The following is a 13,252-nucleotide window of genomic DNA, read 5'->3' as shown; positions in this document are numbered from 1 at the left end:
CTCCTAGGGAGAAAGGACCGTAAAAGACAAGACAGTACAATCATTGTGGAAGTTCACAATGGCATAAAGATCACTCAGAGATTAGAGTCAGACATTAAGAATCCTGCATCACATCCTAATTTCCTCCCCAGAGAGCCTCCTAAATATTTCTAAGGCAGCTATGCCTGAAACTCAAGAATTTCATTAGGTGGTGAAATGATGCAACTACCTCTGAGAATTAGCAAAGGACATGTAATTCCTCAATGATTTCTTTAGCCAGAATAGTCTGGGGAAAACCTAACCAGATGTTAATGCTCATAGATTAAAAAGCTCTCTGTATTTAGCTAAATGGATGGATGGTAACTTTATTTGATTTTACCTCATGCAGACATTCTATGGCTATGCCCCTGGGGAGAGGAACAACGCCAGGACAAGACTGCCATTCTGGGGGAGAGTTGCTGTGTGACAGAGGACCCTCTTCTATTATGAGTGACAGGATACAGATATCAGTTTTTTAGGAATGATGGGATGCTCCAGTTGACTGGTCAGGACCCCAGCCTTTCCAAGTCTCAACACAGAGCATACGAAAACAGAAAGGACTGTTTTCTTCATGACTCAGTCCAGATCCAACAAGAAAGGGAGTGCTTCCCCTTACTGTGGCTAATTCATTTACCCTGATGTGTCTGTCTTAGCATCCCTGTACTGCAGTAACAGGCGCCATGCAAATGCACAGCTATCAGGGGAGAGGTCCCTCCATTCATATAATCTCATTGCTCTTTGCTTCATGAAATACTGATGATAGATCCAAGCTTTCATTCATTGTTTAGAATAATCCCCTGCCTGTTAGAGACAGTTATATTACTGAACGCTTTTATAAATATTGTGTATGCTTAATGAAACTTCTGGTGTGTGGTTTCATGGTCTGACAACCCTAGAATTAAAAAAAAATCTTGATTAAAATGAAAACTTTAATGTTGTAAGTTCATTTTCTTACTAAGGATTATGAGCACATAAATAAAAGTTCTCCATTCCATTGGATGAAGAGAAAATCTATGGTCTGGGCACAGTAGTAGTCATTGTTTCCGAAGTTCTCAGAGATTTTATGGGGAGAATAAATATCATTCACATCAGGGACCTTCCTAGATCTTCTTCCATTGGTTAAAATTTTCTTTCAGGTCTGAGATTGATTATTTCTTGCCTTCTACTCCTCTTGAGTGTGCCTACTTCTTTTTGTTCTAGAGACTTTGGGTGTACTGTTATTAGTATGATATATCCCATATCCCCATTTTTAAAATGTAGGCACGTAATGCTGTGAACATGCCTCAACTGCCAACATTGTGCCCCATAGTTTTGGGTATGCTGTGTCTTTATTTTCATTCAATTCTAGAAAGTCTTTCTTATTTCTGTCTTGGCCCATTTTCTTCAAGTGGTGAGTTATTCTCCGAGTTTGTAAGCTTGCTGTTGTTGATAGGTTGCAGGGTGTTATTTTTATTTTCTTGTATCTGTTGATACTTAATTTGTTTCTGAGTATATGATCAGTTTTGGAAAAATGTTCTGAGGTACTGACAAAATGGTATATTCCTTGGATTTGAGTGAAATGTTCTGTAAATATCTTTATGTCCATTTAATTTATAACATCTGTTAGCTCCAACATTTTTCTATTTAGTTTTTGTCTGGATTACATGTCTATCATTGAGAGTGATGTATTGACATCTCCTAGTATCAGAGTATGAAGGTCAATATGTGATTTAAGTTATAGTAGTATTTATTCTATGAATTTGAGTACCATTTTATCTGAGGTATAGATGATAAGAATTGATGTTGTTTTCTTTGTGGATTTTTTTTCCTTTGATAAGTATGTAGTATTCTTCCCTATATCTTCTGACTACTTTTTGTTTGAAGTCTATTTGGTCAGATATTTAAATAGCTACACCAGATATTTGCTTGGAATATCTCATTTCATGTTTGATGTGATGTCTATCCTTGGTGCTAAATAAGGTGTGTTTCTTGGTTGCAGCAGAAGGATGGATCCTAGTTTTTCATCCATTCTGTTAGTCTGTGTCATTTTATGAGGAATTAAAACCAACAATATTGAGAGATACAAATTAGTAGTCTTTGGTGATTCCTGTTTTCTTGTAGTAGTAGCAGTAGTAGTAGTAGTAGCAGCAGCAGCAGCAGCAGCAGTTGTTGTTGTAGTGTGTGTGTGCGTGTGTTTCCACTCTTGATTTGCTGGAATAAGTGATTCCTTGAGTTTTCTTGGGTGGGGCCAGCCTCTTCAGGTTGGAGTTTTCTTCGTATCTTCATCTTTAAAGCTGGATTTATATGTTGCTATTGCTTAAGTTTGGTTTTACTGATGAATTTCTTTCTTCCTCCATCAATTATGATTAACAGTTTTGTTGGGCATAGTAATCTGATCTGGCATTATGGTCTACTAGAGTTTGTAGAACATATATCTAGATCCTTTTGGCTTTTAGAATTCTTTTAGAGAAGTTAGGTGTTAATTTAATAGGTCTACCTTCATATGATATTTGTTCTTTATAACCTATTATCTTTTAATATTCTTTCCTTTTTCCTGTACATTTAGGGCCTTGATTATTAGGTACCGAGGAGATGTTCTTTTCTGGTCCAGTTCATTTGGTATTCTATATGCTTCCTGTATCTTGATAGGTATTTCCTTTTTAGATTAGGGATATTTTATTCTATAATTTTGTTGAAGATTTTTTTTTTGTGTGCCTTCGATCTGTGTTTTTTCTCCTTTGTATATACCTATTATTCTTAGATTTACCCCCCACCCCACCAGAGTCCTATGTATTCAAAATGGTTTTTGACAGGATTTTTAGATTTAACAACTTCCCTGACTGAGTTCTCCATTTCTCCTACTGTACCTTCAATGTCTGAGATTCTCACTTGCATCTCTTGTTTTCTGTTGTTAAGGATAGCCAACTCTTATTCGAGTTCCTAAAATTTGCATGTCCATATTTCCAAAAGTTTGGGTTTTCTTTATTGACTCTACTTCTACTTTCAGGTTTTGAACTGTTCTGTTCATTTCCTTCGACTGTGTTTGCTTAGAAGGACTTATTCATTTCCTCTTTAAGGACCTCAGCCACATTCATAAAGGGCTGTTTTAACATATTTGTCTTGTTATTCAGTTAGGTTGCAGCTCTCAGGGCCTGCTGCGGGAAGATTGTGTCCTCTAGTGGAGACTTAATATCCTGACTGTTAATAGTTGAGTTCTTATGCTGGTGTCTCAGTGTCTGGCCTTGGGAAGATGGTAATTCTAGGTGCTAATATATAGTCTTGACTTTCTTGGGTAGGTGGGGTTTTTATTCTTGATTTTTATTGCCCTCTCTGGTTCTTAAAAGGCTGTGGTGGCTATGTGTTACCTGGCAGGTAATTCCTCTGGGATCCTGACAAGTGTGTCTGCTGGGGCTTCTGGTTAAAACATGTTTCTAAAATACCTTTAAGCATCTCACTTTGCCTTTTCTCATCTAATCCTTCTTGTAAGTAATGTTGACGTCCTTTTTAATTGGGTCTGGATTCATATGTTCTGAGCATGTCAGATCCAGCTAAGTCTCCTTTTTCTTCTCTCTATTTGAAAGTGTATTTTAATGCACTGCCTCACCCCCTTTTCTTTTCTTACAGAAAAAAAATCAAAGGAAATAAAAATGTAATGAGATAGAAAAATAAAACCATGTTTCTAAATATTCAAGTTAACATTGAGAAATAAGAATGGGCAGGGAGGTGCCGTTCTGGGTTGGGGGAGGTCCACAGGTGAGATAAAAAGCAGGATTTCCATCATGATCTGCTCAGTTTCCTAGAAATGGGAACAGAGAGTGAGGAGAGGCCATAGCAGGGGGCTACCCCAAAGCTGGGGGTGATGGTTAGGGGCTAGATTTGAAGGAGAGGGGAAGCTCTGCAGTACAAAAACAAATTTGTTTAGAAATATAAAATTGTATTCTGATGACAAGGGGAGACATCTGGGCCCAAGCAATAATTCAGGAGAAAAATCTCCCACAGTCACATTGACATACGCAGACAGAGCACTCTCTGTGCCATCTGATTTCTTGCCACTGCAGAGTCTACATAATCTGCTGAGATGCTTTCATTTCCCTAGGAGCAGTATACTTGGAGGTTAGAACCTTTAGCACTAAAGCAGCTTGCTATAACAAGGTGCATCTGTCAACAGTGAGATCCTTACCCAAGACTGTGTGGCTCTCTATAGTAATAGGCAATTTTCCTTTCAGAGAGAAAATGTAAACTGTCAGATGGCAGAAGTGCTGTGGAGATGGCAGAGAAGTGCAGAGATGCTGGGCTCGGCAAGCAGTTCACAGATGCCAGTCTCCGTGGGTGGTGAGATAACGTGCCAGAAAAACTCATACACATATGTACTACTTTACAGCAGAAAAGGCAGCTCAGGGAATCAGGCTAAAATTCTGCCAGCTTTGCTATATTGGATAGTTTTTTCTAAATATGTTTCCAAAAATAAATTAGTCAGGATTGACTTAGATCATTCAAAATGGAAATAATAAGTATAAACAACCACTACCAGTTCTAAAATGGAGGGAAAAAAAGGTAGAAATAAGAAAAGTTTTCTCCATTGGATTGTCAGCCTATGACATAGTGAATATAAGCCACAATAAAATTAACAACAACAAACCATGAAGCAGAGTTTTAAACATGTGAGGTGAGATATGGAAGCAACGCAAAAGGACATGGAACTATAGAGTCAGAGATCCCAGTGAGCCAATACCAAAGCAGAACGCGACAGGAGGAGTCATCCTGAGAATAGAACAGGCACACTGCCTTCAACAGAGCGATGGATGGCCCACAGAGCATGAATGAGAAAGGCAGAGGATAATATGTAATAGGAAAGAATATAAAGCATCTCAGGAAAATATGGTATATATGGATGACGGACAAGAACATCTGTGTGCATCTCAGGAAAATATGGTATATATGGATGACGGACAAGAACATCTGTGTACCTCTGAGTTCTCTAGTTTAGCAAATGGAAGACGAAAAATCTAATATATGAATTAAGAAAACATTCCTTATTTATGTGCCTTAACATCTATGCTTTTTAACAATGTTGTCTGGCTCAGACAAATAGAACAATGGAATGAACATAAAGCCACGTGTATTATTGGGCTTGCATACTAGGAGACTTTTGTTTGTTTGTTTGTTTGTTTGTTTGTTTGGAAGGAAGGAAGGAAGGAAGGAAGGAAGGAAGGAAAAACAAAATCTAAAATGAACAAACCACCACCGATCAGGTTATCTTAGAATAATCCAACACAATTTAAGCTTACTTTGTGATAGTTCATGAGTCCAAGAACTAAGTATGATCATGATGCAGGCATGGTTGTCTTCTGTGAGGGATTTCTTCCTTGGTTGCAGAAAGCCACCCTCTTACTGTGTCCTCCTTCATAAGGGAAAAAGGGAGTCACCTTTAGTGTCTGCAGACATCAGTCCCATTCTGTGGCCCCACTCTTGTGACAGCTTCTAAGTTTGTGACATCTCAAATGGCCCAGCATTAAGTAACACCACTGGTTAAACCTGCAGCAGTCAGTCCGTAACAGTTAACCCTCTGGGATGGAAATTCCGTCAGACTCACACCTGCTTCTGAGCACACTCAGAGAAGGAAAATACTAAGTCTTGAATGCACCAAAAAAGTATGGAAAACCTTCCAAATTATTTATCTAGCATAATTTCATTCACATACAAATGTTATAACATTACAACCTTAGATCAGATTTCAGTATTGCAATTCTCAACTATTTTGTATTAAGCACTATAAGATAAAACAGCGCAACCTGAGTAGACCCAAGAGTGACTGGAGAAATCAAAGTAAAAGATCAGCAGTCACCCAGAGTTTGTTTAACTGTAGAACTGACTGACACTAAAACTAAGTGTGTTAGGAGTAAAAGTGTTTTTAGTGATCAGGTAGTTCTAATAGGAACTGCATAGGAGAGAGAGAAAAAATATATACAAGGAAGGTCTTCAGATAATGGACGGAAATTTTAATCATTGATAAAAAGTACTGTGAAAATCTACAATAATCACTGGAGCCTATAATAATCACAATAATAATAAAAATCTCTCATGGATAAAAAGGCCAGGGCCTGACGGATTCATCACAAAACTCCATCAGACCTTGGAAGAACTAAAACCAATACTAGTCACAATATTCTGTAAAATAGAAAAGGAAGGTACTTCTCTCGATTCTGTATGAAGTCAGTATTAATTTGATACCTAAAAGCAGATAAAGGTTCAACAAAAATCAGAACTACAGGCCAATCTCCCTAGTAAATACAGACATGAAAATTAAGATAATGCTTACAAACCATATTCAAGAATACTCAAGATGGTCATTCCTTCAGGCTCTACTCCGAACTTTGTCTCTGTAACTCCTTCCATGGGTATTTTGTTCCCCATTCTAAGAAGGAATGAAGTATCCACACATTGGTCTTCCTTCTTCTTGAGTTTCATGTGTTTTACAAATTGTATCTTGGGTATTCTAAGTTTCTGGGCTAATATCCACTTATCAGTGAGTACATATCAGGTGTGTTCTTTTGTGACTGGATTACCTCATTGGGGATCCATCTCATAAACAACCACCAAACCCAGACACTAGGTAGATGCCAACAAGAGCCTGCTGACAGGAGCCTGATATAGCTGTCTCCTGTGAGGCTCTGCCAGTGCTGGGCAAATACAGAAGTGGATGTGCACAGTCATCCATTGGACAGATCACAAGGTCCCCAATGAAGGAGCTAGAGAAAGTACCCAGGGAGCTGAAGGGGGCTGAAGCTTCACAGAAGGGACATCAATATGAATTAACACGTACCCCCAGAGCTCTTTGGAACTATACCACCAATCAAAGAAAACACATGGTGGAACTTGTGGCTCTAGCTATATATGTAGCAGAGGATGGCCTAGTCAGTCATCAATGGGAGGAGAGGCCCTTGGGCCTGTGAAGGCTCTATGCCCCAGTATAGGGGCATGCAAGGACCAGGAATGGGAGTAGGTGGGTTGGGGAGCAGGGGGAGGGGGAGGGGACTTTTGGCGGGGAAACTAGAAAAAAGGATAACATTTGAAATGTAAATAAAGGAAATACCTTAAAAAAAAAAAGAATACTCAAAAGATCACTCCCCATGATCAAGCTTCCAGGGATGCAAGGATGGTTCCACATACCTAAAACAATGAACACGATTTATCATGTAAATGGACTCAAGAATAAAAAAAATCACATGAAAATTTCAGTTGATGTACAATTAAAAAAAAAACCCTTTGATCAAAATCTGAAACCTTCTTATAATTAAAAAAAAAACCCTGAAAAAAATAATAATCAAAATACTGAGTGTGTAGCTTATTCATATAGAAGCAGTTCACTTGAGAATGAAGAAACAATTGGAATGGTTAAGCATTTGACAAAAAAAGGACTGTACTCCAAACTAATTTTAAAAGAATTCCTTATTCTAAGGGCTTTTTGAATCTTTGGCTTTTACCTCACTGAAACTATTTCTGAGCAATTAAATAGATAAAAATTAAGTTTCATTATTTATATCTAACTCATGATTTTCTATTTTTAATCTTGTTAGCACTTACATTCTCCACTAACCTTGATTCTGTTTCAAAATTGGGTATATTTTTAAATTATTTCCAAGCTAACTTTTCTTTAAAATAAGTTGGTTATGTTGGTGGTATTTGTAACTTGTGGCACATTTAATAGTCATAAATTAACAGAATGATAAATGGATGTATGCCAGTTTGAGACAGTATGGTTGCACGTTGAAAAGAACTGTGAAAGAAGTCCTCAGCTAAGTCTTCTTTACTCATACTCGAAACAATTTATTGAACAGGAAAGTTGTGATAGGTAGGAAACTCCGGATCTAAAGCCAATCCCTAAACAGCCTTGAATCTGCTACTTAGACTGAACAACGCTACTGCAGAGAACACATGAACAGTTGTTTCACCCATGACCATAACACTCCATATTTTGCAGTGAAACCAAGTACTCACTTGGTGAGTACTCAAACTCACTTTTGGACAATTTACTGTGACACTGGACAGATGATCAAATGATCCAACACATGGAAATAGCAGTTGTCCCTAGCCATGTCCCAAAGTCCACTTGAAGTTATCTGCCACCAGGAAAAGAGCCCAAAATCACAGCATAGAGTAATGTTGCCTTGTCTTTTATATTATTCTTGACTGCTTCCTGAATGAGTAAACAAAACTAGTGATGGCTTGTCATGTTCTATATCTAACTCATGATTATTATTGATGACAGACTCAGGCAATGGGACTCATAATCTGACAGGTAATAGTCACTGAGTTAGTTAATTGGTTCAAATGCAATTATTTATGACAGAATCTAAACTCATACATACTTACCTTGAGGCAAACACATGTAGGTAGTCTCCCTTTTTAGAATAAGATTACTAAATGACATCACTTAGAGGCTTATAACAGGGAACATGGCTATAAAGGAGATGTAATCACTCTGGAATATTGGATAATCATTCCTTTAAGTGCTTAGGCATACACTTGTAATATGACCCAGCAGCTCATTTCAGAGGCATTTGCTCACCAGAAATGAAGCCCATGTTTCCCAGGAGCCTGGATGAAGGTCCTTAGAGTGGCTGCATTCAGAATCCCAAACACTAAAGCCAGGCACTTGTCATATATACAACGCACAGTAGTATTCTATTAGAAATCAGACGACGGAGACTGACAACACCTCCAGCAGAATCGGCAGAGGAATCTCAGAGATGTATGCTCCATGGAAGAAGAAAACCTTTTATGGCAAATCGGTAGTTTTGTATATTTCTGATGTGGGTGACACAGGTAGACAAGAGAGCAGATTTGTGAGGGCTTGGATTAGGAAGGAGTGTGAGGTTCTCTGGGGTGGTAGGATGTTGTGTTTGTGTATCAGGAGGAGAGTGTATATATAAGTGTATACCATATATATGCATATATACATGTACATATATACAAGACATCAAGACATCAAAACCTTGGAGATCTTCTTATGACTATTTTGCTGTCTGTGAATTATTCTTCCATAAAATATATGTTTAAGCAGTGGGGTAATATCTGAAGAGATGGCCCAGCAGATAAGAGTACTTGCTGATTTTTTAGAAACCCTGGGTTTGGTTGCCAGCACACACAGCAACTGCCTGTGTTTCTAGTTTTAGGGGATCTTCTTGATGAATGTGGGTACATACATATATTCAAGACAGATACACACATATCAACTAAAATATATTCATTTTAAACCATTAAGAAAGCATGGGATGTATGCAGATAACATTATTTACAGTTGATATAATCATAGGCAGTAAAACAGGAGGCAAATTTGGTGGACACTCATCAAAATCTGTCTACTGAAGGCAGCCACCATGTGAGCACCAAATCGGTCTCCGCCCATCGTGGTTCACAGGTGGCTTCTGTGTATATGCTTCCCTCTAACACAGACAGCAAGGCTCGGAGCACCAGCCAGAGAAATGGGCACCTCTTGTAGGCCTGGCTGAGAAATCCTCCCTAGAGTTTGTACTCCTCTACCAATCTTCCAGCTGGATGATGGAAGTCACTGTGGGAGGGGGAAGGGCCAGGATTGCCGAGGCTGAGTGCCATTTCTGTCTTCCCGTTACACTCCTGACCTTATTTCCTAGAGACGTCCCTGTAGAGAAAACAAACTTCCATAGGCCACTGAGGTTTGGGATTTGCTGGTTGTGGTAACTAGTATGCTTATGGCACCCCAATACTGGGTAATTGGGGAAGATCAGATTCATTCTGTTGCTGTGTACATTAAGAGAATGAGAGTGTGTTCATTTGTTTGGTTATAAATCATTGAGGACCTGTTGTCAACAGACTGAAGAGCTAATTATTATTTTATGAGAACAGGTTCAGAAGTAACAAGTACTGCCTTACTTTATTATGTTAGATATATAGGGATAAGGCTCTTGTTAATCTCTCATGATGATAATGTAGCTGCTATAGCTCCAACCAGTATTCTATGTTCAAAGAAAAAGTAACAAAGGGAATTCAGCCTGTGTCTTTTTATCAGGATTTTCAATGCTCACCTAAGCTGCTGAGCACAGTATGCTATTTATACTGGTCACCATAGGAACTAGCATGGGAAAGATGAAATATCAATGTTTAAACTGGGTACCTTGCACCCTACACATTCAACCACAGCTCTATTACCAAGCAAGAACTGAAGCATGATACTGGCTAGGTAACTGGCCATGTCTGCAACATATAACAAAGATCTCCGCAGATCTGATTTGTAGCTTAGAGTATTTGTCAATGCAGGAGATATAAAGACCCATAAAAACAATGAAGGCGATTTTATACAGTTCTGAAAGTCAACAGAAATATCTGCCCAAAGGGGATGTATTTTAATAAGGTTATGACGACCACATTCATAAAGACACCCCTGGACCCTTCAAGCCCAGTTTTCTATTTAACTTACTTGTACTCTCCAGATTCTAAGCAATAAAAAAAAATCTAAAAATAAGACATCTGCAGGGATATTTTCAAAATGCTGGGATAAAATAGTGGGAAAACATCAAATTCTAAGGTCAGAAAAAAATAAAATCTCAAAGATGTCCATGTACTAGCATACTCTATCCAATTTTCAGATTTTAATTTAAGTTTAATGTTGATAAATTCAGTAGTAGTCTCATCCAGTTTGAGTGTATAAACACAATGAAAATGATTCCATCGAGTCTCTTTGTTATGCTGGAAATTCCCAATGAATCAACTCTGAAGAATGATTCATAAACAAAACATATACTTTGGCCTAGTCAAAAACATCTGGAAGCTGCTTTCATATGTGATATTTGTGACAGATTTTACTTGCTGTCATAGCTCGAGGATGATAATGATTATCATTTACTTGAAGGGTGACATTTTCTTTCTCTATTCTTTTTTTTTTTTCTTCTTGATGTGAGGGGCACTTAAGCTAACATACCCAGGAAATGCCAACAGCTTCAGTGAGCTACATATGTAACCACAGTGTGCATGGCTCTATTTATTTTCTCTGTATCTCTTTCACCATAAGAAAACTCTTGTCTAACCTTACATATGGAATACATTTTCATTATTATATGTTAATGTGCATACTTATAATTATTTATATGAATTTCCACATCAAATGTTTTCTAACATCTCTAAGTCTGAGCATCTCACTAGTGTACCTATTTTTACCTATCATTATTTCCCCAGTATGCTCATCAATTCCAACTCTTATGGCTGGTCAGGATGATTTTTAACCAGGGCAGAAAAAAATGTAAGATTCACCAGGAAGAACTTGACAGCTGTCAATTCTATGTGATAAACATTATATTTTCATTTCATTCTTTAGCTGTCTCTTGTGAGACTAGGCTGGGGCCTAGCAAACACATAAGTGGATGCTCACAGTCAGCTATTGGATGGAGCACAGGGCCCCCAATGGAGGAGCTAGAGAAAGTATCCAAGAAGCTAAAGAGATCTGCAACCCTGTAGGTGCAACAACATTATGAACTAACCAGTACCCCGGAGCTCTTGACTCTAGCTGCATATGTATCAAAAGATGGCCTAGTCGGCCATCACTGGAAAGAGAGGCCCATTGGACACGCAAACTTTATATGCCCCAGTACAGGGGAATGCCAGGGCCAAAAAATGGGAATGGGTGGGTAGGGAAGTGGGGGGGAGGGTATGGGGGACTTTTGGGATAGCATTCTAAATGTAATTGAGGAAAATACGTAATAATAAAAATATTTTTTTAAAAGACCGTTTATTATATACTACATAATGAGGAGAGATTGTGAATGTTATTGTCCAAATAGCAGAGAAAATTTTTACCTGTTGGTTGAATTCTTCAATTATAGAATATGCACTTTCTGAAAAAGAATAAAGGAAACAATTCTATTTTATTTTTGCTAAATGTTACAGACAATTTACAGACTCTCCCATCTTAAAAACAAGCAAAGCCCACCCTAGATTCCCCAAGACCCCCTCCCCCTGTGATCCTCACCCAGCATTTTCATTTCCTCTCCTCCCCGTTTCTAAGATGTACTCAAACACTCATCTCTGGGCTCAGATGAAATCTTGTTCTCTTAGACCACCATTGACATCTGTATTACCAAATACACAAACCATTGGTATCCTGGCCCCTGATCTACCATGAGTATTTGTCACTGTCTTTTAAATACTTCTTTTACAATTACCTTCAGGACTTCTGTAACACTGGGGTTTCCTCTAATTGTACCAGCTTTCCTTTATGCCGTGTGCTGGGTCCCTTTTCTTTCCAGCCTATAGGTGTTAATGCAGGGTGTTTTCTGGGACCTTCTTTTCTTCTTCATATATACTCACTGGCTAGCTAATTCCAGCAAGTCTATGATGTCATAAAAACATCTATATTTATGGGTCTTCTCTTTTCTAGTTGAATATTCAAACTAGAGACCTGTTAACTCTTTGTGTAATTAACATTTACAAAAAGAATTGCTTTCTCATTTAATCTTGATTTTGCCCATTTTTGTGACTGTCTTCATAACTCATCAAGTCTCCGTCTTGGCCAATGAGCCCTTAAGGCTCTGTACTTAAGTCTGCGTGGTTTGCTCAGTCACTTCTGTTGGGATTTGCTCACAATACTTTTCTTTACAGATGTGTGCTGATCCTTCATGAGAGTGACTATCCTTCTGTCTCCTTACCCAGCCTGCAGGTCACTAGACTTATAATCACCACCCTATGGGTTTCATGTAGTCATACATGTTCAGTGTCCTGCTTAGCTCCTGGAGTATAAACTATATAAAGCCATGAACTTGGCTTCATCCCTCCATAATTCTCAGTATCTAGGCTGGCCAGTGGCACAGCCTATGTGTCTATAGCACACAGAATCATGACTGACCCACAATCATTCCTATGAAGCATGGCAATGCCAATTTTTCCACTTTGAATATTTTAAAAAGTTAATCTTTCTTGCTTCATTTCAGAGTAAAATTCAGTTTTCACTTGTTTCATTTGCCAAGAACATATTTGTTGCTTTGCCATAAGCATAGCACAATAAATACAGCTGGATAAATCTTTGCCCAGAAAGAGCTGTGTGGGCTCTGCTTGTGAACTTCTGAGACAAGAGCTCTCTGATCTTGGAGGGAAAAGGTAAAGTCATGCCATCAAACATTTGTCGTGTGAGACCAGGAAATCAGTGTCACTGTTGGTGTGTCCCTGTCTGTAAAGGGTCCTGTAGCAGGCTGGGTTAGCAGAACTGCATTTTCCTTGCATAAAAGTA

This window comes from Mus musculus, chromosome 3 (assembly GCF_000001635.26).
Source record: "Mus musculus strain C57BL/6J chromosome 3, GRCm38.p6 C57BL/6J".
In the NCBI taxonomy this organism is placed as follows: domain Eukaryota; kingdom Metazoa; phylum Chordata; class Mammalia; order Rodentia; family Muridae; genus Mus; species Mus musculus.
Note: the sequence above shows the minus strand (reverse complement) of the source record.